At 36.3% G+C, this 25,125-nt stretch overlaps 1 non-coding gene across 1 annotated transcript; it reads right to left on the bottom strand.

The window, feature by feature from the left end:
- Nucleotides 1-24,049: 24,049 nt before the first annotated feature.
- On the bottom strand, nucleotides 24,050-24,262 carry LOC122602465. The gene has a single exon (XR_006324282.1). It is a non-coding gene; the product is annotated as a small nucleolar RNA U3 (small nucleolar RNA).
- Nucleotides 24,263-25,125: the final 863 nt, after the last annotated feature.

Genomic DNA, 25,125 nt, shown 5'->3' on the forward strand with positions numbered 1-25,125 from the left:
CAACAAATCCATCAAATACTCCAAATGTGTATGTACCACTAGATTTTGATCATCCAAATTTTGAGGAAAGAGTTCTTCCGAGCTATGATTCCATTTCTCCACAGAACTCTGGATTCATAGATGGTAATGTTGACATTCATCAACAAGATCCTCTTCCTCATGACAACAAGTGGTCGCGTATGCGCAAAGATCATCCTACAGAACAGATCATCGGAGATCCACAAGCTGGTGTTTCTACCTGTACTACAGTCAATGAGTGTCTTGTTGCACTTTCACTGAGTGACATCGAACCCAAAACAGTCTCTGAAGCTCCCTATGATCCAGAGTGGGTTAAAGCAATGCAAGATGAATTAGCTCAGTTTGAGAGACTGAAGGTATGGAGATTGGTTCCAAATCCAAGGAAAGAAGAACCAATTCGCACCAAGTGGATTTTCAAGAACAAGAAGGATGAAAAAGGAGTTGTAGTAAGGAACAAAGCTAGATTGGTTGCAAAGGGTTACTGCCAACAACCTGGTGTGGATTTCGACGAAACTTTCGCTCCTGTTGCAAGAATGGAGGCCATTCGTATATTCTTAGCTTACGCTGCATTCAAAAACTTCACTGTGTTTCAAATGGATGTGAAGACAGCGTTCTTGAATGGAGAACTCAAAGAAGAAGTTTACGTGGAGCAACCTGAGGGTTTTGTTGATCCTAAAAAGCCAAACCATGTCTACAAGTTAGACAAGGCTCTGTATGGTTTAAAACAGGCACCCCGAGCATGGTATGATTCCTTATCTACTTTCTTACTCAAAGGAGGCTTTACCAAAGGCACTATTGACCCTACCCTGTTTATTCGTAAGCAAGGTAAGCATGTTTTACTTGTCCAAATATATATTGATGACATTATTTTTGGGTCAACCAGTCAAACTTTTTGCCGAAACTTTTCATCTCTAATGGTCAATCATTTTGAAATGAGCATGATTGGGGAAATGAATTATTTTTTGGGTTTACAAATCAAACAATTACCAACTGGTATTTTTATATCACAAGGTAAGTACATAAAGGATATGTTGAAAAAGTTTGATATGACTACATGTTCTTCAATTTCAACCCCAATGGTTGCTCGTACAAAAATTAATGCTGATAAAAATGGGAAACCATTTGACCAAAAGAGGTATAGAAGCATGATTGGTTCGTTGTTGTATCTTATGGCATCTCGCCCAGATATAATGTTTGCAACATGTATGTGTGCTAGGTATCAAGCCGCTCCAACTGATTTACATTACCAAGCTGTGAAAAGAATTTTTCGTTATCTGAAGGGTACACCCAATCTTGGTCTCTGGTATCCAAGGGATACTGGATTCAATTTAACTGCCTATTCAGATGCAGATCATGCAGGTTGTAAGCTTGATCGCAAGAGCACATCTGGTACTTTACAATTCTTAAAGGATAAGATTGTAAGTTGGTCATCCAAGAAGCAAAATTGTGTATCACTGTCAACAGCAGAGGCTGAATATGTGGCTGCTGCTAGTTGCTGTGCTCAAGTGTTATGGATGAAAACACAACTTACCGATTATGGTCTGAAATATGATCGTGTCCCTATCTATTGTGATTCACAAAGTGCCATTGCAATTGCTGTCAACTCAGTCAACCACTCACGCTCAAAGCACATTGATGTGAGATATCATTTTCTCAAAGATCATGTTGAGAAAGGTGACATCGAACTCTACTTTGTGGGAACTGACTACCAACTCGCTGATTTGTTCACAAAACCACTGGACGAAAAGAGGTTTAATTTCTTAATCTCTAAACTTGGTATGCTAAATCTTGATCCTTGATTCACTTTACCATGGAAGGAATTCTTGATTCATTTTTCAAAAATTATAAAAAGTTGAAAAACAAAAATAAAAATTTTGAAAAATAACAAAAAGATTTTCTTAATTTTCTTTTCTTCTATTTCAAAGTGGGTTGCATATATTCTGTATGCAACCCGTTCTTCATTGAACTATTTATTCTAAAGTAGCTTACATATGCTATGTATGTAACTCGTGCTTAAATGATGTATTTATTACTTCGTGGCTTATGCACACTCAGTGTATAACCCGTGCTTATTTGTGTTATTTATTTCAAAATGGCTTGCATATACTCTTTATGCAACCCGGTTTTAAAAAAAAAATTTATTTATGTTTCAAAATTGGAATTAATTCATGTTGTTATACATATAAATTGATATAAGATAACGCGGAATTGAACGCCTTTGTGTATTTCCAAGTGGTCTTATATGAATGTATATGTGTAATACAAGATGTTGATTGCAATTTTGTTGCACCTGTTTCAAAAACTCTCAATTGTTGATATGAGAAGCAAAGGATTGAACGCCTTTGTGTACTCCTAAGTTGTCTCATCTTGAACAATTGATTGAGTTCACTTTTCATAAAACTTGTTTTGATTTCACACAAATCATTTTTGCTCCACCTTTTCTATGAAAATCTTTTTGATCTATATTTGCATAGATTAAGGGGGAGTTTGTGATTTCAAATCTCTTTCAAACTTCAAATGTGTTGTTTAAAATTTTTTTTCACATTTGATGATTTTTTCCAAAACATTTACTTCAAAGGAAGTTCGGTGTTTAGTTTGCACATGAGCGACTAGGTTTTTCTCAAAATTCTACTCCATGAAATTCATCATCGCCGATGAGTTCTAACCCTGGAGTATTCACTTCTTTCATTAGAAAGTGAGGGTATTTTGAGAGATGATGATTTTGTGCAACTAAGTTGGAGGGAGTACAGTCGAAAAGTGAGAGGTTATGGTGATAATGTTGTGAGAAAAGGGTTACAAGAATTGATACCCTTCCCTTAAATTCTCAAATCGCCGGGTAAAACACATTTCTATCGGATGTCATTTGTTAATATCTCGGTATTGAAGAAGCCTTCATGGACCCAATGAAGCGATGCACATCTTTACCTAACCACTCAAGTGTTTCTTAACAAATGCTTGTTTTACTTCTCACGGAGATTTTCTCATTTCTATTGACTCTTCATTTGGAAGACGTTGATATTGAAAAAGGGTGACACTGTGCTCCAGTCCCCGACTTCATTTGATCACTTTGTGTCTAGAGCTCTCATGATTGATCATTAATTTGATCATTATTCATTCTTTAGGACACATTTGCGTCATATCTTTGTGATATATATGCTTATCTTTGTGATATAGCCGGAACATTTGTAGTGATATCTTAATTGATATTTCATGATGATCAAATGGAAATCCTACCATTGCTAACATCATTTCCAGCTTTGAACGTAGGTCTCATAATTGCATTTTTGTAATTTGAGTTAACAAGAAGTCTATTGTGACCTTGGATTTTTCCTAAAAGTCTTTAAGGATAGTAGAACATGGTTATCGAACGCTTAGGTGACACTGACCATGGTTTACATTCTTTGAAGCAATCTTGAGGTTGGAAAGCCAAAAGACCAAACTATGTTAGAGGTTTGCTTTATGCAATTCTCAATGATACATAGGAAATCCGATAAATGATATACATTTCTTTCGGTCATTTCATTAATCCTTTCGATTTTTGAATGCAAACGGATCATTCTTATCCAGTTTCTTTTCTCATCACCCCAACACAGAAAACACCAACACCATAATAAAATGCTTATACCAACAACTTCAACCTTACATTTTAGTCACCCATAGGGTTATTTGGGTTGGAATAATGGTTTGGGTTAATGAGTTGTTCGTTCAAATCTCTTTGTGTAAACAACATTGAGCTATGGTTCTTTTGATTTCTTTTGACGTTCTTTTCAATCAATGTTTGCATAATGACATTGGTTTTTGTCATTATGAGGGGGAGAAAATAGTATGATTGATATTAATTGAAGAAGAAATTAGAATGATCAAGATCAATAATGAAAGGATGCTCACTCAAGATGTTAAGTTCAAAGATGCTCCAATCAAAGATTGTGATTACTCATGAATTGAGGAGGAGCATGATTACTTTCATAAAAGAATTTCCAAAACCTTATTGAAATGTTTACTCTCAAAAGTGTTCAAGACGATGTGACAAAGATCAAAGCTTCAAAGGACAAAAGGCTGACGATTCAAGACAAAAGAAGAATTGCTTCAAAAAGAGTCTTCATCAAATTAAAGATCTTCAAGTCACACAACAACACTTTACCAAAAGCTACATTGCACACATCAAGGGGGAGAGTACACATCTCTGAAAATTCATTCCAAGACTTCAAAGAAAAGACTTCAAGATTCAAAGATTGAAGAATTCAAGACAAATTCATATCTTCCGCATTTCAAAAGACAATTCTGATCTGTGATTCAATAATCCTCGAAGATTTAATACACACACACACTCATCATTCTCTGTTCAAAAAGAACATTGAGAATCAACAAATGATTTAACTTCAAGAAGTCCAAGACCAATACTGAATCAAGTTCTCCAAAGACAATGAGAAAGCTTTGAAGACTTGTTTCAACTCACCAATTGTCTTCATCACCGGGCTCATCAAATTCATTTCTACAAGACAAAACAACACGTACTTCAGACCTTACAATATATCACTAAGGGGGAGAATGTTAGAAATTCAAAAGTAGTGATACATTGTAATTTAAGTTATGGACTTACTTGTTGTTAAGTCATGAGTTGATGATTTCTAAAGTTGAGGGGCTAATTGTGATAATTAGCATAGTTGGTTTGTTTAGACTATAAATAGCCCTCAATCTCTTAGAAATCAACAACACTTGGCATAACTTTTGATATTCCATACCATTACACCTGAATAATACACAAAAACACCAAGAACACACACACTAACCAAACGCCATTGTTGATGTGAATTCAAATGATAAAATCGTGTTGTTACAGAGTTGGACATCGATTGGGTGTATGTGTATCAAAAGCCCTTAGATTATTATTGGATGGAATCCCAATGATGTTGATCTTATGGTTTTAACTCAGTCTGATCAAGTTATTCATACTCAGATTGTTTTTAAAGCGGATAAGAAAATGTTGTTTTGTTCGTTCATATATGCTCATAATAGATATATTCAAAGAAGAGCATTGTGGAATGATTTATCTATGCATAAGCTGTTTGTGGGTAGTCGTCCTTGGTGCTTAATGGGTGATTTCAATGCTACACTTAGCCTTGAAGATAATGCTAGTGGGACTTTGACTATGGACATCTCTATGCGTGAATTTAATGAGTGTGTCAAGAACATTGAAGTTTCTGATGTAAATCGTGTGGGTTTACAGTTTACATGGAACCAAAAGCCACATGGTGACCATGGACTTTTGAAGAAGCTGGATTGGATTTTAGGAAATGCCCAATTTGAGAGTGGTTTTCCTGGTGCTATTGCTTTGTTTCAACCTTATAGAACTTCGGATCACTCACCTGCGGTTCTTAAGCTGCGAAGGGCTACTAAGTTACGACCAAATCCATTTAAATTTTCTAATCTCCTTGTTCATCATGTAAAGTTTAAAGATGTGGTGTCTGAAGGCTGGTCTTACAATGTTATGGGCCATCCTATGTATTGTGTTGTGCAGAAACTAAAAGCGCTTAAAAAGTCTTTACGGAAATTATTATATGAAAAGGGCAATCTGCATGCTAAGGTTATTAAGTTGAGGGCTGAATTAGATGAAGTGCAGGGTGCTTTGGATCGGGAACCTTTTAATAATCAGATTAGATTGGAAGCGGTTGTGTTCTTTCAGGCGTATAATGAGGCTGTGTTAGATGAGGAAAGATTTCTTAAACAAAAAGCTAAGGTGGAATGGTTGCGAGTTGGTGATTCTAATTCTGCGTTTTTTCATAAGGCGGTAATATCCCGTGCTGCAAGAAGTCGAATTGATATGATCATGGATTCGAATAGACAGATTAGTGATGGTGATCAAGTTATCTCGGCTTTTCTTGGCCATTATCTTCAGGTTCTTGGGCAATCTGATTCGGTTAGTACTCTTAACACTTATGATCTTTATTCTACTAAACTTTCACAGGAACAGGCGCTAGATATGGTTAGTCCGATTTCTGAGAATGAGATTAAGGAGGCTATTTTCGCTATGGGTGATGATAAATCATCGGGACCTGATGCTTATTCTGCATGTTTCTTCAAGAATGTTTGGGATGTTGTTGGATCTGAGGTAATCAGTGTTGTTCAAGACTTTTTTAATAGTGGTAAACTATTAAAAGAAGTAAATCATACTGTTATTGCTCTTATTCCAAAGGTGCCCAATGCTTTGAGAGTTACTGACTATAGACCGATATCTTTATGTAATGTTCTTTTTAAATGTATAACCAAGGTTATTGCGAATAGAATTAAAGGAGCACTCATAAAGATTGTGAGTTCTAATCAATCTGCTTTTGTACCGGGAAGAAGTATTTCGGATAATATACTTTTGACACAGGAATTAATGCACAATTATCATTTAGACAGGGGTCCACCTAGGTGTGCTCTTAAGGTGGACATTCAAAAGGCTTATGATACTGTGAATTGGGATTTTTTAAGAAATATTCTTGTTGGCTTTGGATTTCATGATAAAATGGTTTCTTGGATTATGGAGTGTGTTACGTCTTCTTCGTTTTCTCTCAACATTAATGGAGATCTCCATGGATTCTTTAAAGGTAAGAGAGGACTTCGTCAAGGTGATCCTCTATCCCCGTTTTTATTTACTTTGGTTATGGAGATTCTTACTCTTATTTTGAGAAAGAAAGTTAGAGAATCTGATGCTTTTTCGTACCACCATAATTGTGAAGCTCGTCAGGTGATTAATTTATGTTTTGCTGACGATTTGTTCATCTTTATGAGAGGCGATGTTGGGTCGGTTGAAGTAATTATGGAAGCACTTGAGGAGTTTAAGTAGGTTTCAGGTTTAGCTCCTAGTTTACCTAAAAGTACTGTGTTTTTTTGTAACGTCCTTAATCATGTGAAATTATGTATTCTTGGTGTTTTGCCGTTTGAAGAGGGTACTTTACCGGTCAAGTATCTTGGGGTACCTCTTGTTTCATCGAGGTTAATGATTCGAGATTGCAAAATTCTGGTGGAAAGAGTTAAGAAAAGAGTTAATGACTGGAAAAACAAGTTTTTATCCTTTGTTCACCGACTCCAATTAATTTCGTCAGTATTGTCTTCCATGCATGTTTATTGGTCATCGGTATTTATGCTGCCTGCTAGCACCTTGTTAAATATTGAGCAGATTTTACGTGGGTTCTTGTGGTGTCAAGGAGAATTTCAGAAAGGTAAGGCGAAGGTTGCATGGAATGTTGTTTGTTTACCCAAGGAGGAGGGAGGATTGGGCCTTCGTAGTTAGAGGAATTCAACCATGCGCTCCTGACCACCCATGTTTGTAATTTGATTACAAGGAAGGAATCACTTTGGGTTCAATGGATGCACACTTATAGGATACGAGGTAAGAACTTTTGGGAAATTGCGTGTCAAAGTAATTTGACATGGAGTTGGCGGAAACTTTTGCAATTACGGCCTATTATTAGACAATTTATATGGTATCAGCTTGGGGATGGGAAGACAACTTCAGCCTGGTATGATAATTGGAGTGTTTATGGGCATCTTGCTGCAACTATCACTCATCGAATGATTACAACTTCAGGTTTTGGTCTGAATGCTAAAGTATGTGATATTATAGAGAATAATTTATGGAAGTGGGCTCTTGTATGGAACAATAAGTTTCCTAATCTTGATGTTCCAGCCCTTAACTCTTCTTTGCAAGATAAAGTGTTATGGAAAGATCTCTCCAACAACATACATGAAGTTTCGGTTACTCGAGTTTGGGAGAGTATTCGAACTTCAGTAGCTAAGGTTGAGTGGTATTTGTTGGTGTGGTATAACCATTATATTCCAAAACATGGGTTCATTTTATGGCTTGTGTTTATGAGGAAATTGAAGACACAAGATATTTTGCATACTTGGGATGTACACGATCTGGCATCGACTCCTTTAGTATGTGCCGTTTGTGGAGTGCAGCCCGACTCTCATAATCACTTGTTTTTTGAATGTCCTTTTTCGTTACAGGTGTGGCAACGTATAAGTTCTAAAGCGGGGTTGTCCAGTCATAATGGGAGATGGGATGATATTGTAGGTGAGTAGATTCCTTTTGCTTCGAAAAGATCTTCTTGTTGGGTTGTAGCTAAGCTTCTTCTGGCAGCGTCTGTTTATTACATATGGAAAGAAAGAAACTCGAGACTTTTTAGAAGAACAAGAAGAGGAGTGGAGCAGGTAGGAGATGATATTATATCTACTGTTAGACTTAAATTGGCAACATGCAGATTTAAGAAGACAAGAAAAATGGAGCAGTTCTTGACGTCTTGGGATTTACCGGTGTCTTTAATTAATGTAATGTAGGCGTCATTTGCTGAGTCGTTTATCTGTTATTTCTGTTTTGTTGGAGTGGCATGTCACTCTTACCCTGAACGGTGCATATAATGCATGGGTTGTAAAGTCGACTTGACATTTCTGTCAAGCGCCTGTTTTATTCGTGATTTATAAAATCTAACCAGGGGTGACGACCTTTACCGAAAAATGACAACTTTTAGATTATTTTATTATTATTTCGATAACTCCTAGGAAATAGTTTATACAACTATAAATAGGGGTTGTATTTTTCATTGTAAAAGGCAGTTTTTTATGTTAAATTGAATGAAATTAATAGAGCAGCCTCTATTTCTTAAAAATCTTCATTTACCTTTATAGATCTTTGATCTTGGTGGTTTGGAGTGATCCCTTTATCTATATTTGTGGTTCGTTCTTTATCATATATAGTGGTGAGATCTTAAATCTTCGAATCCATTATCTGTGTTTATGGTGACTCGATCTTTATCAAACATAGTAGTGGGCTGGAGTGTTTCCTTTATCCTTGATTCTGGTAGCTTGGCCTTTACGAATCTTGGTGGTAGATTCTTTTATCTATCCTTTTGTTTTATTGTCTTGTTTCCTGTTTATTTCATAAAATCCAGAAAATACCAAAAATATCAAATTCCATTTTGTTTAATTTCCGTTGTGCTTGAGTTATTGCGTGTTTTACGCATCACAATTTCTGGGTTGTTACTATGAATCAGAACTATAGTTGGGGATGGCGGAAAATATTGCAACTCCGTGACTTGATTAGACCCCATATATGGACACGATTTGGTAATGGGAAGAGTACATCAGTTTGGTTTGATAAATGGGTTGTTGAATGTCCTCTTAGTCATTTTATATCACCCGGAGATATTTTTCGTGCAGGCTATACTCTACAAAGCACGGTTTCGGATTTACTAAGTGAAGGAGTATGGAAATGGCCTATTGCTTGGCTAGATTTGTTTCCTGTCTTAATTAGCATTCCTTATCATCAACTTTCATCGAGTGCTAAGGATGTTTTAGTTTGGAAAGATGGGGATGGGCTCAATCCGTTTTCTGCTAGTATAGTGTGGAATTTATTGCGAAACAAACAGGATGAAGTTGCTTGGCATCGTGCAAGTTTACAAAAATTATTCCAAGGCATTCTTGTTTGATGTGGCTAATTATGTGGTGCAAATTGAGAACTCGGGATCTTATTACGAAATGGTCGTCTGGAGGCAACATGATTCTATGAACTGATGATATTCTGCCCACACCAACTTGCATTCTCATACTCTGTCAACTTTGTATGGAGCCTTCGGATTCACTGAAGAGAATCAAGCCCAGAGGATTGAGGCTGGAAAAGATGCTTTCTATCATGCCTCTAGTAGTTCCTAGTGGTCATTGTAGCTATCTCTCAGGACTGTGATGAATCTGACAATGATGACCTGGTTGCAATGATTGCTAAGACGTTTAACCGTTTCAAAACAAGAGCAAATAGGTCCAGTGGACAACATGCACCGAGTCCCCCTACAGATAAGGCTGGTCATTTCATGAAGGAGTGCAAGTCCAGTTAGTTTGTCTCTCAGCCTGGTCCATCTGTTCCCTATAACAAGCCTGATGATAGCTACAAGTACAAATACAAAAAGCTTAAGGCTCAAATTGCTATCATGTCTGCAGAAAAAGATAATAAATAATAAATGCATGATAGCAAATATTGAAGAAAAAGGGGTTCCCTCTGATGATTCATCAGATGATGAAGAAGAGGAAAGAGATTGTTGTTATATGGCTCTAGCTGATCAAGAGCATTTGGTGAAAGAGGATGTCACATCGGGAAGATGGGTGGACATTGTAATAAAAAAAAAGGTGAGTGAATATGATCTTGAGACTGATCCTGAACTAAAATTGGACATTGTAGAAGCATTAATTATGATTTGATTTTTGTTGAAACTATTAGATTTTATATGACAAAAGGATTTGAAATAGATTTCTCTGAAATATCAATTTTACAATCAAAATTAAAAGAACTTCAAGATATTGAACTGGCTTTTAAAGCACAAGTTTTGGTAACTGAACAACTGGTTCGAGAAAAACAAGACCTAGAAAACATTTTAAAAAAAAGAAAAGCGGGTCATTAAATCATGGCTTGAAACCAAAAAGCCATAAGATGCTGGAAATAATCAATTTCCATCCCAAAAACGTGCTTATCTAGATGGAAATACCCATGTTGCTGCACTAATTCTAGTCATTGATCGTTTACCAGAGGAAGTCAAACCCAGGACCATTTATGATGAACTATCGACCCCCAAAGCAAGTGTTATATCAGTCCAACTATCAGAGGTTAAGACTGGAGCATAACAGATGATTGCTCCAGTTAAGAAGGTTAATGAGAAGAAACCTTTGCCTCAGCCTGCTTCTAAAGAACCTCAGGTTCAAAAGAAAAAGAATATTTCCCTTCCTACGCCTAAAGTCCAGTCATCTGGAAAGGCTTAGGTGTCATCTGAAGAAACAATTTTGTTGAGGTTAGAGAGCCAGTTTCAACTACTGGCTCGTCAAGTTCTACGATATCTGCTAAGGAACAAAGACTGCACATTAACTTATAGAAGAGGTGACAACTTAGAAGTAATAGGATGTTCTGATTTCGATAAGAAAACTATTTCTAAATATACTTCTATGATTAGCTGGCAGACCTAACTCTAGACGAAGTCATAAACAGAAACTGACTACAACGTCCATAATGATTGTTGAATACATTGTCATCTATAATACCATGTCATGGGATGTTGTTAAAGAACATGGTCAGTGGACTCAAAGTCGTCAACTTTATTATTAGACCATTGAAGCTTTACTGTGATAACTCAACTACCGTAACTTTCTTAAATAGTAACAGTTCAACTGGCGCTGAGATGTATCTCTATACAAAGTATCTATTTTTTTACGCAAACGGATTGAGAAAAATGTTCTTTATATTGAGTACATAAGTACGCATAATATTCTAATGGATCCAATGACCGAAGGACTTCCTCCTAAAATCTTCATAGGACACGTGTCGTAGACGAAGCTTATTAAATGACCTATATATTATGATAGCATGTAGTACTTATTGGTCATTATTATTATTGTCTTAATGAAAAAAATTCCTCATTCAAATTTTGTATGTCTATTAGTTACACTTTGAGCTCATAATAGTGTATAGATATTATATAACAAAATTTGTCTTACTCAGTTGATCATTACTTATTAGTTTTAAATTTGAGTCATAGTATGACTATTGGAGATCATGAGTTGATGTTTTTCTCTACGATTGTACTTATTGGCTATGATTTCGGTTTAAAATAAAATGAGTATTATTCCGGCCAGACTTACTGAATATTCGTAGATAAATGATCGCTTAGTCAAGTGGGAGAATGTTGGAACCACGTTAGTGTAACCGTCACTAATCATCTATCTTTCCTGATATGATAATTGATGATAACTGAAATCCTTATGTCTAGTAAATATATGATGGGCGTATCTACTCTTAAAGACATACTATAAGGTTTCCAATTAGGTGATTGTAACTAAGAGAACTTAGAGTGCATACATTAAACACCAAAGAGATTGAATGTGTAAATACTCTCATTATAAATAGAAAGTCATAAACCCTAAATTAAGGTTAATGAGAAACTAATTCCTCACTTAAATTTGTGTGTATTCCTTTCTAATTTGTGTATCATGTTACAGCCGAATTTATCATCCCATTATTACTCAATCATCTTGTTTTGGAAACCTGAAATCAATAGCTATCATCCTAAATGCTCTTACAGGTTCTACAGGACGATCTGAAATGTTTTATCACTCGAATCGAATCATATTTATTCCAAGAGTTATCACACAAAACCCTCTTTGTATGCGATGCCTAATATATCGCGTTTATAAATATGCATTAAAAGACTTGATCAATCCTCACACATAAAGCGACTTCATGGTTTCTTTTCTTTTTGATATCCATTCGACTTATTATTCCAGTTTCAATCCAAACCTTTTTACTAATCCATAATGGCATAAAAGACTCGTGTAACTATTTTTTATATATATACATTTTCCAATAAGATAAAAGTTAACATCAAACTAACACAATACCCACACAATGCAACGGTGATTACAACAGTGTAATGATAGTGGCACCGTCAAATGGTATAAGTAATTAATGTAAAGGTTTTCTTTATTTAAACGGTTAGTAAATATATTTTATAATATAATTAAGGAGTTGATGGTGTAACTTAATATTAAGGGTTGGTGATAATTTATTTTATTTAGGGTAACTTAATCAATTCGCATATCCCATTTTACTTAACTTTCAACATGAGAATACAATTTTTATATAGTATTATAGATAACTATATTCATATAAAAGAAAATATGACAAATTAATTTAAACATTATTCTAGCTAGTTATTTCATGAATTTCTAAGAGAAAATTACATTTTTCGTTCCTGAACTTGGCAGTTTTGCAAATAATGTACTAAAATGAAGAAATTACACTCTATGTTTCTAAGAGAAAAACCTATGCACTCATCTCATTGTCCCCACCATGTGCCAGCCTTTTACTTATTTTATTTCCTTATTATTTTTATTATAATTTTGATGATTCCTAGGCAGGTAGTTATCTATAAATAGGGACTCATTTTCCTTGTAAGAAAAAAAAAGTTATGTTGAATTGAATGAAATTAATAGAGCAGCCTCTATTTCTTACAAAATCTTCATTTACCTTTATAGATTTTTGATCTTGGAGGTTTGGAGTGACCCCTTTATCTATATTTGTGGTGACTTGTTCTTTATCAAATATAGTGGTGAGGTCTTAAATCTTTGATTCCTTTATCTGTGTTTGTAGTGGCTGGACTTTTATCAAACATAGTGGTGGGTTGGAGTGTTTCCTTTATCATTGGTTCCGGTGGCTTAGCCTTTACGAGTCTTGGTGGTGGATTCTTTATATATCATTTTTTTTTTCTTTTATTGTCTTGTTTGTTGTCTGTTTTCATAAAAAATCAGAAAATACCAAAAATAGTTATTTTAAATTCCGCTATGCTTAGTTTTTCGCGTGATTTATGCATCAGGTGAATGTCTAAATGCAACACGTATGCTCATAAAAACGGATTTAATAAAAATCTCTTTTTTTTGAAAAGGAATCCTTTTGAACATAAGTCCATGTGGCCGTTTGAGTTTTACATGGTTCTCTCATAATTAAACATATATTCATGACTCTATCTTTAACTAGGGTCCTACCATGTAAAGCTCAAATTAATCCACTTAACCTTCTGCTCGACTTGACTATAAAAATCGTTTTGAAAAGTGGCTATAGTTTTGAAAAGTGGCTATGTTCTCTATAACCTTGGGCTCTGATACCATTTTCTGTAACACCCCAACTAAGGCGGAACAATGAGATGTACAGAAAGTCGAGTATTCAAAACAAAGGATTATAAATAACATTCACCATAGCTTTATTTGATAAAAAGAATTTACAATGTACAAACATGAGAACCAATTTCCAAGTACAAATGCGTCCACCATACTTGGATATTAAGTCCACGAACCAAATAACAAGCACATGAAATAGTAAATTACAATGATCAAGGTGGATTCTATTGCCTATCACAAAGTTTGATCTTTCACTCCAAAGTGCAATGCAAATAATCATGAAACATATAAATCCTCAATGCTTAAGCTTATTTCCTGAAAAGCATGAAGAAAAAGTGTCAACTACGAAAACGTAGTTGGTGAGTGCATAGGTTTTTATATAAATCTTGGTACATGCCCATTTTTACCCCATTTTAACACTTAGAAAGTATATTATTGTTACATTTTGAAATTCCCAAACCATAAGACCGACAAAATTCTCATATCAAACCATCAAGCTTTCCAAATACTATAATGTCATTTCAAGACTTGGAAGAATCCATGGTAACTTATAAAGTTCTCATTTATCAAAATCATTATGAGAGAAAATATATCAATCGATTTATCGTATATCATACCCAAAATCATTCGGTTATCAATATTCCATTTATACCAAATTCAACAGCTTCCAAGACTCCATATTGGGTCCAATACCCAAACCGTATGTTCAATTCATAATATTCAACAGAATAATATCAATTTCATTTAGCCACATGGGCATAATTCAAGTATACTTTGATGAGTAAATGCTTGAGCCACTACTACTACCATTTTATCAAGTCCAAAATATATATATATATAATTCATTTTATTACACAAGCTGTCAATCAAGTGCTTTATTCATAAATAATAGGGTCGTGCCATGGAGACGACCATTCAAATTTAAAGTAGCTAGAGCACCACTATGGTCGGACTGGAAGTGAGGGTCATCACAAAGGCAACCAACCTTCCACCGTTACACTTATGGGTGGGTGGACGAAACCTAGTTGCGCAACTCTCTAACTACAGGCCTCCACTTTCGGAGTAAAGAGTAGTGTACCGAAAGAAAACGGGTTGACAGAACTCAAGCTCATAAAACATTTATCACCTTGAACATACGAAACAATTTCATTTCATAATCATTATATCAAGAGTCATTTCATATATATATATATAAAAGCAATTTAATTTATATATCATGTTTTTCACCCCGATAGTTAAACACATAATATAGTTTGAAAGGGGGCTATGACTCACCTTGATATGTCGCATATTATACTCATCTATCCAAAATAGGTACTTCCCATCTATAGCTTCCTTGACCATATATCCTTTATGTTCCTCCATCATATTTCAAGCCAAGGCTATCCCTACGATAGGACTAATATATGTAAGTTCCTATCTTAAGCCATCACTTAGAAATGCCATTTTCATTATGTCGCTATCAATTGTGGGATCCAAGTATATTGGTAACACTCGCATCGTTTTAGTTGTAGAGATTGATGGTGTAAAAGGTCACTTTCATTACATGCGTAGTTATAAGTTGTTAGGTTCTCGGTAACTTGGATTCATTTGTGGTTTCACTTGGCATATTAGGTTATCATATAGAAATGCCATATTAAGTTATGTTATCCTTATTTATCATTTGTTGCGTAACCGATTTTTAGCGCGAATTAGTATTTGTGATATCAATATATAGCTTGATTAACATAATTACTTATGTCTATCTCACTTAATTATCTTTGTTTTATTTTGATTACACTTATCTCATGAAATTCGTTTAAGTGTTATGGGTCATTATCAATTGGGCCAAAATGTGATGGGTTTTTAAGTGACTTGGGCTTAATTTAGTTATTGGGCTTAACCTTATTTGGGTTATGTGATTAATGGATCATAGTGGTTATTGGGCCAAGTGGGCCTACACTAATGATTAGCTTCTTTCAAAATTTTCTGTTTTTACTTCACATTTTTATGAAATTTGGCTACTATTTTGGGGTCAAGCTGAATTATTTGGACCTTCATGATTTTTACACAGAGACTTATATGTATCTAGTATTTTTGTAAATTTTTGATGAATTTTTAGATAATGTATGGTATCCTTAAAAATTATCCAAACACAAACTGTCACGAATGGGCACTGCTTGCGACATCAGAAGTTTTATAAAAGTTCTTGATGTTCTGATTGTTAGAAAAATCTCATGATTTTATTTTAAGTTCAAGACACATTGAAAGTTTTCTCATGAATCATCACTTTTGGTTCTTAAACTTGTTGAATCCTTGAATCTTCCCTCTAGATCTCGACATGCAATAGCATGAAGGAAAAGATTCTATCAACATGCCCTCATTAAGTGTATTTTAAAGAAGAAAATCAAGAAAGAACATGGTTTTTGATAAATATCTTTTAGCATATACAAAAACAAGATAGATTAAATAAAGAGATAATGAGTTATACCCTTGATGAACTCAAAATGGAGGCTGTTTTGGACAGCCAAACCCACGACCATATTGTGAAGTCCCTCACTCGATGGTTTAACCCCCAAGTGTAGAATACAACAAGTCAGGTAATCACTAGATAAGACTAATATGAAACATCAAGTAAGTACTAGATAGGACTAGTATTACAAAAAATATAAATGCAATAATATATATAAAGTAATACGTACTTAAGCAATATAAAGATAAGCAAGTAAAGTAAATGGTGAGACACTATGTAATTTTCAAGTGTATTTTATTTATTGATGTTAAATAAAATACAAGGTTGTTGCGGAACAAGATATTACAAAGTAAGTATCTAAACAACCTATGAATTACAAGTGATCTAAATTTGCTAAATAAACTCCTTGATCGAAATACTTAAAGTTGTGAAGTATAACTATTTAGATCGAGAGTATTTGAGTAAAGGCACCAAATTGCAAAAGTATGTAATTTGGACGAGGAAGTGACTTGGTTTTATAGGCAAAAAGAATAAATATAATATTCTTTTTGCCGTACAAATATGGTTACATGCATTTAAGGAAATTACTTTAATCCCTTAAATGCATTGATTAAAGTACAAGAATAAAGTCACATGATAGTGACTTGTCTTCTAATTAACCAACCACCTTTACATGCGTGTAAGGCTTTTAACAAAGGACAAATGGATTGTCCGGGTAAAGGCATGTAAAGGCATAAAGTCAATTCCTCGTAATCAGTGTTTAGACTTGTAAGGTCTAGAACACTGACAAGGACTCCAGTCAGGAGATCTGGTAAGTCTTCCAGTGAGCTCCGCTATTTGTTAGACTTCTTTCTTCAACTTCAGTCTTCGACTTAAGTGAGAATGTTCTTCAGTGGAAAGATCTTGACTGGAATGAAGTCCAGTGAACAAATCTGGTGGAATCCAGATTCCTGTACAAGTAAGTTATTCACTGGTCTTCACATAATTTCTGGACAAATTTTTAGAGGGCTCCAGTTATTACGTCTGGAGCGAGTCCAGTAAATCTGGACCTAACAAATTCCCCCTATTTGTTTAGAAATTATGCAAGGATTTTCAAGCTTTTATCTATACAAGTTTGTGCTTGAAAAATCCTTGAAAAATTTGACTAAGTCTAATTTTGAATTACTGGAGAACCACTTTATAGATCATTAGTGTTCCCAGTTTATACAATTTAATTTCTAGACTTAATCTTGATAAGTACTTGTGAAAAAAAAAAAGAAAAAGAAATTGCAACTTATATTTACAGACATCAACTGGAGGAAAGTTACAATTTTATCAACATAAAAAAAATACAAGTACAATATCAGATTCAGGCCATTTTCTTTTCAGCATGCCCAGATGGCTCTTCTGTGGCCTTCCTCTTTACACCTGGAGATGATGAAGTAGTAAGAGAAGTCCTTAAGCCCAGCTCCATCTTCATCAGTTCCTTCCTCATCCATTCCTTGCCAATCCTCTTCATAAAATACATAACATCCTGGGAAACATCTTTACCTCTGAAGGAAAGGCCAGTCTCTCTAAGTTCTGACCATCCGAATGCCCTGATTGACGTGTCATTTCTTTCATCAGTAAACTTCCCTTCTCTGAAGAGTTTAACATGGAACTTTGAGAAGTTATCATGGTTTTCTGCCAGATGGATCTCAGCACCCAGTATAGATCGGACATCAATTCTAAATTGTGTCAAATGTTCATACTTTTCTTTTGTCTGAGCCCTTTTTACCATTTCATCCACTTCCCTGGACACCTTTCTCTGTTCAGCAGCTTGTTGAAATTTTTCTTTATTGATTCTTTCTGTAGTGTTCAAGGGAATGAATGTGCTAAGATCTGCATCTCTGGCAGCTTTGGATTTTCTGGCTGGTGCCTTGGGCAAACCCTTGATCTTCTTTCTATATTCATGCTCTAGAGCAGTAGCATTACTCCTTACTTGTTGCTGGAGATTTTTCAACTCTTCTCTTCTCCGGGCAATGAGATACAGTATGCTCACACCATAGATTTCACAATCATAGACTTGTTCATCCTGAGCATACATGGATCGAATATAGACATCATCCAAGGCATCCAGACATTTCTTAAGCCTGGGATCATCCTTCATCTTTTTATATACTTCAATTTGTACGCCCAACCTGCCAGCGTTGTAATAATCCAGAGTCCCATTCCTGGCCCTATCTAACTGGTGAGCAATCAAGTCATCCTTCAGATTCTTCTTGAAAATTTCAATCAAGATGCACTCTTGCTCCAGTCTCTGTGCCTTGGCCTCATCAGTAGAAACATATTCCTCTTCTGCTTCATCTGTTGGTTCACCAGACACCACTTTCTTTCTCTTGATATTTTTCATTGTGGTTGGGATGTCTGGGAACTCTTCTAACACTGGCTCACTGGCATCAGTACCAGCAGCCTCTTCTTCAATCTATCCACTGGCTTCAGTACCAGTGACATCCTTTCCAATCACCTTCTTCTAGACTTCGATCTTCTTCTGAAGATCACCAACCTTTTCTATTCCTGAACCTTCCCCCTTGGAAGCATCTCCAGATTGAAGATGATTCCACACAGGATCCAGCTTATGTCTGTTAGCAGAATCAAAGGTTCGACCAGACACTGGAGCAATATTGTTCACAGTTCCTTTTTAATAATTTGAAGATCCTGAGGAAAGTGGTGAGGCAACTGGGTGTCAATCATCTTCATTACTTCAGGCAATAACCCATCACGAAGATTTCTAAGGAGAGTTTCAGACACCTCCTCAGTGATTTCTTTCAACATATCTCCCCTGAACTTTCGAACAACTTCATCACTGGGGTGCTGACAACTGAGTTTTTCTCGAGGGTTGGCCAGCTCTCCAGAGAGCTTATTCTGGTGGTCAAATTCTAAACCTCACCAGTCAGACTTGCCAGAGGTTGAGCAACTTCAGCTTTAATGGCAGTCTGAACAGGTGTCACCATATCCTCCTTGATACCCTGGACTGCAACTTGTATAGATTCAGAGTTTTTATTTGTTGCCACGACAAGTTCATCCAGCTTCTCAAAGACCATCTTCTCATTTCCAGCAAATATGTTCATTTCTGACTTAAGATTTTTAGAAATTAGAGATTTGAAGTCAGAAATAACCTGAGAAGAAGCCTGAAGTGATCTCTCCAGATCCGCCACCTTATCAAAAAGGCCTTGGACCTCGGTTGAAGAAGAAGTGGAGAGACCATTGGAAGGATAGGTGATTCTGGTGATGGATGATACTGGCAACACCCTTGTGATATTTTCAGTTGGATGGGTGACTGCCAGTGTTTCAGAAGTTTGAGAAGGTTGAATTTCTGGTGCAGTTGGTGATTCAAAAGTTGTTAGATTTGATAGTTGTTCTGGAAGAGGTGTTGCTATATTTTCTGGGGGAGGAGGAGGCATATCAGAAAGAATTGACTGGGAGACATAATGGATGGTGCGATCAACTTCTTCTTCTCCCAGAAAACTCATATTTACATCAAAATCATTGTCTTCAGACAGTGGAGAATCAACCATATCCCAATCTGGGCCGGTTCCACCTGCCTGGTCCTCTACTTGTACATTCTCCACCCTTACATTCAAATCAACCTAAGCCCCTTGCTCCAGATTATCTCCTTCAGTCTGCCCAACTAGTTCCCCCTCAACCTCTTCAACTATTAAGGACCCATCAACAGCCATGATGTCCCCACTTCCAACAGTTGAGACTGGTAAAACAAAAGGTGAGTCAGACCCTCTTTCTTCTTCATCACTTCCTTCTACTGGTACTGAGGAAGTGGTTGCCAGGGCAATCTCCTGAACTAGATCTCCAGAATCCATATGAGAGGATTCTAGAAGAGATGATACCAAAACTCCGACTCTCCTAAGACGACGAGTTCTGTTCCTTGGCCTGGTGGGATTAGGTGGAATTTCAACAATATTTTCAGCATGCTGCTGAGGATCAGGGGCTATCTGGGAAATAGGTTGCACCCTTTCAGCAGTAACAACTTCATAATTTTCTTCATTGTTTTGAGGCTCACCAGCAACCTCTTCATCTGGTGATGATGCATTTGCCTCTTCTTGAATTCTGAATTGATATAGCATCACCGATGGAATGTTGACCTCAGTTGGAGATGAGGTCAACTGGTTGAGGTCCCTCAGATATTCACATAATGAAAAATGAGTTGTATTTACAGAGTACTCATTTTTCAAGACCCTTTTGAATATAATGGACAGAAATCGAATGAAGGGAATGAAGGCTTTCCTGCTCTTGACCTTCAATCTGTCCACCAGATCATTAAAGAAAATTTGGGCAAAGTCCACCCTATACCCATGCCATAAACAATAGGCAATCTGGAGCTGTGTCTGGTTTAACTGATCTTAACCTCCAGAACTACCACCCAAGCACTCAACAAGATGAGTGAAGAAATATCTCCATGAATCTGTCAGCCTGCTCATATATACAGTGCCCTTCCTGAGCAGCTGACCATTTTCATCCACAATCTCAGTGTGCCCCATCAGCCTGCACACTTCCCTGGTATTGATGCCAGAGGGAATTTCAACGGGCATCTTATTTTCATCAAAATAGTTCCTCAGGGCATCTCTGAGGGAATCAACAGTAATTGTAAAGCTCTTGGTGTCTTATTTTAGTGTGTAGTGGATGGATTCATCACTTTCCACATACACTGCAGTATACCAAAACTTACATAGATAATCGTGGAACATTTTGCCCGGATTTAAGGTTAGGGCACCATATAGTGGACTACTCAAGAAGAAGGTATTCAACCTTCCAATAATGGATGTTGCAGAGTGATTGGTTGAGAGTTTGGCCATCCAGTTATTCATATTTATTTTGATGGCATTGGCAGAAAGAGATATGTGATTTGCCTTTTTAACATTATCAGCAGGAGCATAATTAGCAGCTAGAAGATTTTTAGGAGAAGGTTTGGGAGCCATTTGAGATATATGAAGATGAAACTGAAGGAATTAAAGATTGATAAAAGAAATTTAAGAAGAGGGATGATGATGATTGGAGAGTAAATGAAGAATGAGATAAATGAAGGAATTTGAAGATTTGGGAGTAAATGATTTTCGAGATAAAACTGAAAGTGAAGGTAAATATGGGTATTTATGGAGGAAAGGGAAATGGAATTCAAAATGGTAAGTTTGAAAATTTTCAGAACAGTTTTGATCGGTTTTGACATCCGCATTTGATGTTTCCCATCACACATAAATGTATGACGGTTCAGAGCCCACAAAAATTACCAACTTGCACTTTTGGTCTTCCCAAGGTAACAAAACCATCATTTAAATTGAAAAAGTTATGCCACGTAAGTTGAACAGTAACTGTCCAGATGAAAAATTGTAAGGTTGGCATGCACTAGCATCAAGTATTAAAAAAATAATGATTTGACACATAAAGACTCATTTTAATGCATCTGGAGGTTGACTGGACACTCCAGTTTCACTGGTGGATTAGGCCAGTAGAATATGCATTAATGGTACACTAGAGGGACACTCTAGTAAGTACCTAGATTGGACCATTCTGGTAAACCTCAAACACGCACATCAACTAATATAAACAAATGAGAGGGACACATTTACAAAGCGACTGAAGTCACTTCAAACATGCACATCAACTTATCCAGTATTAATGAGAGGGACACATTTACAAGGTACTAGAAACATTTTTCAGAAAAATTTGTCCAGTGAGAAAATAAATTAATAAATTCCCCCTGAAACATAGATATAAAAAAAATTATGGTCTGAGTCTTTCCCCCTGGAATGGTGATCCATAAATCTATCAATGTAAAGATAGTATCACAAAGGCGTTCGATAGCTTTACTGGTATAGATTTCTAAATCTGGAATCAAAGAACCCTGCCAGTGTCACAAAGGCAGATTAAGGGTTCAACATTCCCAACTCACTAACAAGATTTTGAAAAGTTTTCTCATCCAAAGGTTTTGTAAATATGTCAGCAAGTTGTTTGTCAGTGGGAATAAAGTGGATTTCAACATCATTTTTCATTACATGATCGCAAATAAAATGATACCTATCATCAATGTGTTTCATCTTGGAGTGCATGACTGGATTGTTTGAGATAGCAATGGCACTGGTATTATCACAAAATATAGGGGTCTTTGAATACTTAATACCATAATCAAGCTAACTGGTGCTTCATCCAGAGTATCTGAGCACAACAACTGGCTGCAGACACATATTCTGCTTCGGCAGTGGATAAAGAAACTGAAGTTTGTTTCTTACTGGTCCAGCTCACCAGTTTGCCACCAAGGAAGTGACATCCACAGTAGCGGATTTCCTGTCTATCTTACAACCTGCATGATCTGAATCTGAATAACCCATTAGATCTGATCCTGAGCCTTTGGGATACCAAAGATCCAAACTGGGGGTACCCTTAAAGTACTTCAAAATGCGCTTTACAGCCGCCAAATGAGATTCTTTTGGGTTAGACTGATATCTGGCACAAAGACATGTTGCAAACATTATATCTGGTCTACTGGCAGTTAAATACATTAGTGAACCAATCATGCCTCTATAGGCAGTGGTGTTCACTGGCTTCCCATCAGGGTCTGAATCTATTGTTAAAGGTGCAGAAATTGGAGTTGATTTTGAAGGTGAAGAATTCATATCAAATTTTCTTAAAATATCTCTAACATATTTTTCTTGATTAATAAAAATACCATCACTGGTTTGTATAATCTGGAGTCCAAGAAAAAATGTTAATTCACCCATCAAACTCATTTCAATTTTTGAAGACATGATTTTAGAAAATTTCTTGCACAAAGATTCATCAGTAGATCCAAAAATAATATCATCAACATAAACTTGTACCAACAGAAGATTACCTCTTTCACGAAGAATAAATAAGGTATTGTCAATTGCACCTCTTTTGAAACCATTTTCTGATAAATGTTTGGTCAGAGTATCATACCAGGCTCGGGGGGCTTGTCTGAGGCCATACAGTGCCTTTTCCAGACGATATACCCAATGTGGATGCTTTCCATCAATAAAGCCTGGAGGTTGCTTGACAAATTTCTTCTTCTAATTCTCCATTCAAAAATGCACTTTTTACATCCATTTGGTAGACCTTGAACTTATGATGAGCAGCAAAGGCTAAAAACATTCTGATGGCTTCTAACCTTGCTACTGGTGCAAAAGATTCTTCAAAGTCAAGGTCTGTCTGAACGTACCCTTGTGCCACCAATCTGGCCTTATTTTTGATCACATGACCATCTTCATCAACCTTATTCCTAAAGACCTATCTGGTTCCAATTAGTTCTATCTTGCCAATTGGAGGAGGAACCAGATTCCAAACTTTATTTCGTTCGAACTGGTGAAGCTCTTCTTGCATAGCTATCACCTAGCTTGGGTTATTCATTGCCTCGTCAATCTTCTTCGGTTCAATCAGTGATAAGATGCTGACATATAAACATTGTTCACTGGAGGCACTTCTGGTCTGAACCCCTCTACTGGAGTCACTGATAATCTGGTTGATTGGGTGAACCTTTGTCCACTTAGAGTATTGACTTGGATTGTTTCTGACAACAATATTAGTGCAAGAATTCAATTGATTTTCTGGAATGGGATCTTGCCAAACAACTTCAGTATCTTCATCAGAATCTGTAAGATCACGATTTACATCATGAAATTCTTCATTTAAAGGCATTTCTTGGATTACTGGCTCAAAATCAATTGAATCTGATACTGGTGGTGTAGTACGAACATCTGATCCAATAACAAGTCCAGAGGGTAGTTTGAAACTTATTGAAGGATAAAATGAAGTATTACTGGAAGGTTTTTCGATTTGCACTGGTTCCAAGTCAAGATGACTGGAAATATCTTCAGATGAATCTTTATTGTAGTTGGGTGTCTGTCAGACAACCATGTAGCCATGCCAGGACCCATAAGATGGGCTGGCAACGATCCTCTACTGAGACATGGTCAAGACCATGATGCTCGGTTAATCACGCTTTGGCTACATGGTTCTGTTTCATCAACCAGACATGGGTTTCTGTCTTGATAGGAATCAAGGATACAGAGGTACGAGCCTATAGAACAGATCCTGTTCAAGTAAGGTCGTATCTTTATTGTAGTTGATAGGATCAAATTCACAAAAGATAATTGGACTTTCTTTGGGAGAATTAAGGGTTGGCTTTTTATTGATTGCTTCATTTGACTCATCAAATGTGACATGAATTGATTCGTGTACCTTTTCCAGTCTCTTGTTGTAGACTCTGAAGGCCTTTCGAATGGTTGAATATCCTAAGAAATATCCTTCATCGGCTTTGGCATTGAATTTGCCTAACTGACTAGAGTCGTTCAGGATGTATACTGGACATCCAAAAACGTGAAAATAACCAATATTTGGTTTTCTATTTCTTAATATTTCATAGGATGTCTTCTTGTGTCTCTTCACGTATACTGAGCGATTCTGTGTGTGGCAAGCAGTTGCAATTGCTTCAGCCCAGTACATTTTGGGAAGACCAAATTCAGCAAGCATACTCCTGGCAGCTTCTATCAGCGTTCTGTTCTTTCTTTCTATAACTCCATTCTGCTCTGGAGTGTGTGCTGATGAGAAATTCTGGGAGATGCCAGTGTCAGTGCAGAATTTCTCCAGATTTGCATTCTGGAATTCTGTTCCATTATCACTTATTAACTAACACACCTTTCGCTTATATGTGAGTTCAATTTGCTTGATAAGAGCGATGACTTCAGCAGCAGTTTCATTCTTTGATCTAAGAAATATTACCCAACAATATCTGGAGTATTCATCAACAACTACCAGGGTATATTTCTTACCAGCAGGAGTCTGAACATTCACTGGACCAAAAAGGTCCATATGAAGCGTATGAAGAGGTTCAGATATGCTAAAATTCTGTTTCGTCTTGAAACTGGTGCGTTTCTGCTTACCCATCTCACATCCTGGACATGGCCTTTCCATTT

This window comes from Erigeron canadensis, chromosome 5, assembly GCF_010389155.1.
Source record: "Erigeron canadensis isolate Cc75 chromosome 5, C_canadensis_v1, whole genome shotgun sequence".
Taxonomy (NCBI): domain Eukaryota; kingdom Viridiplantae; phylum Streptophyta; class Magnoliopsida; order Asterales; family Asteraceae; genus Erigeron; species Erigeron canadensis.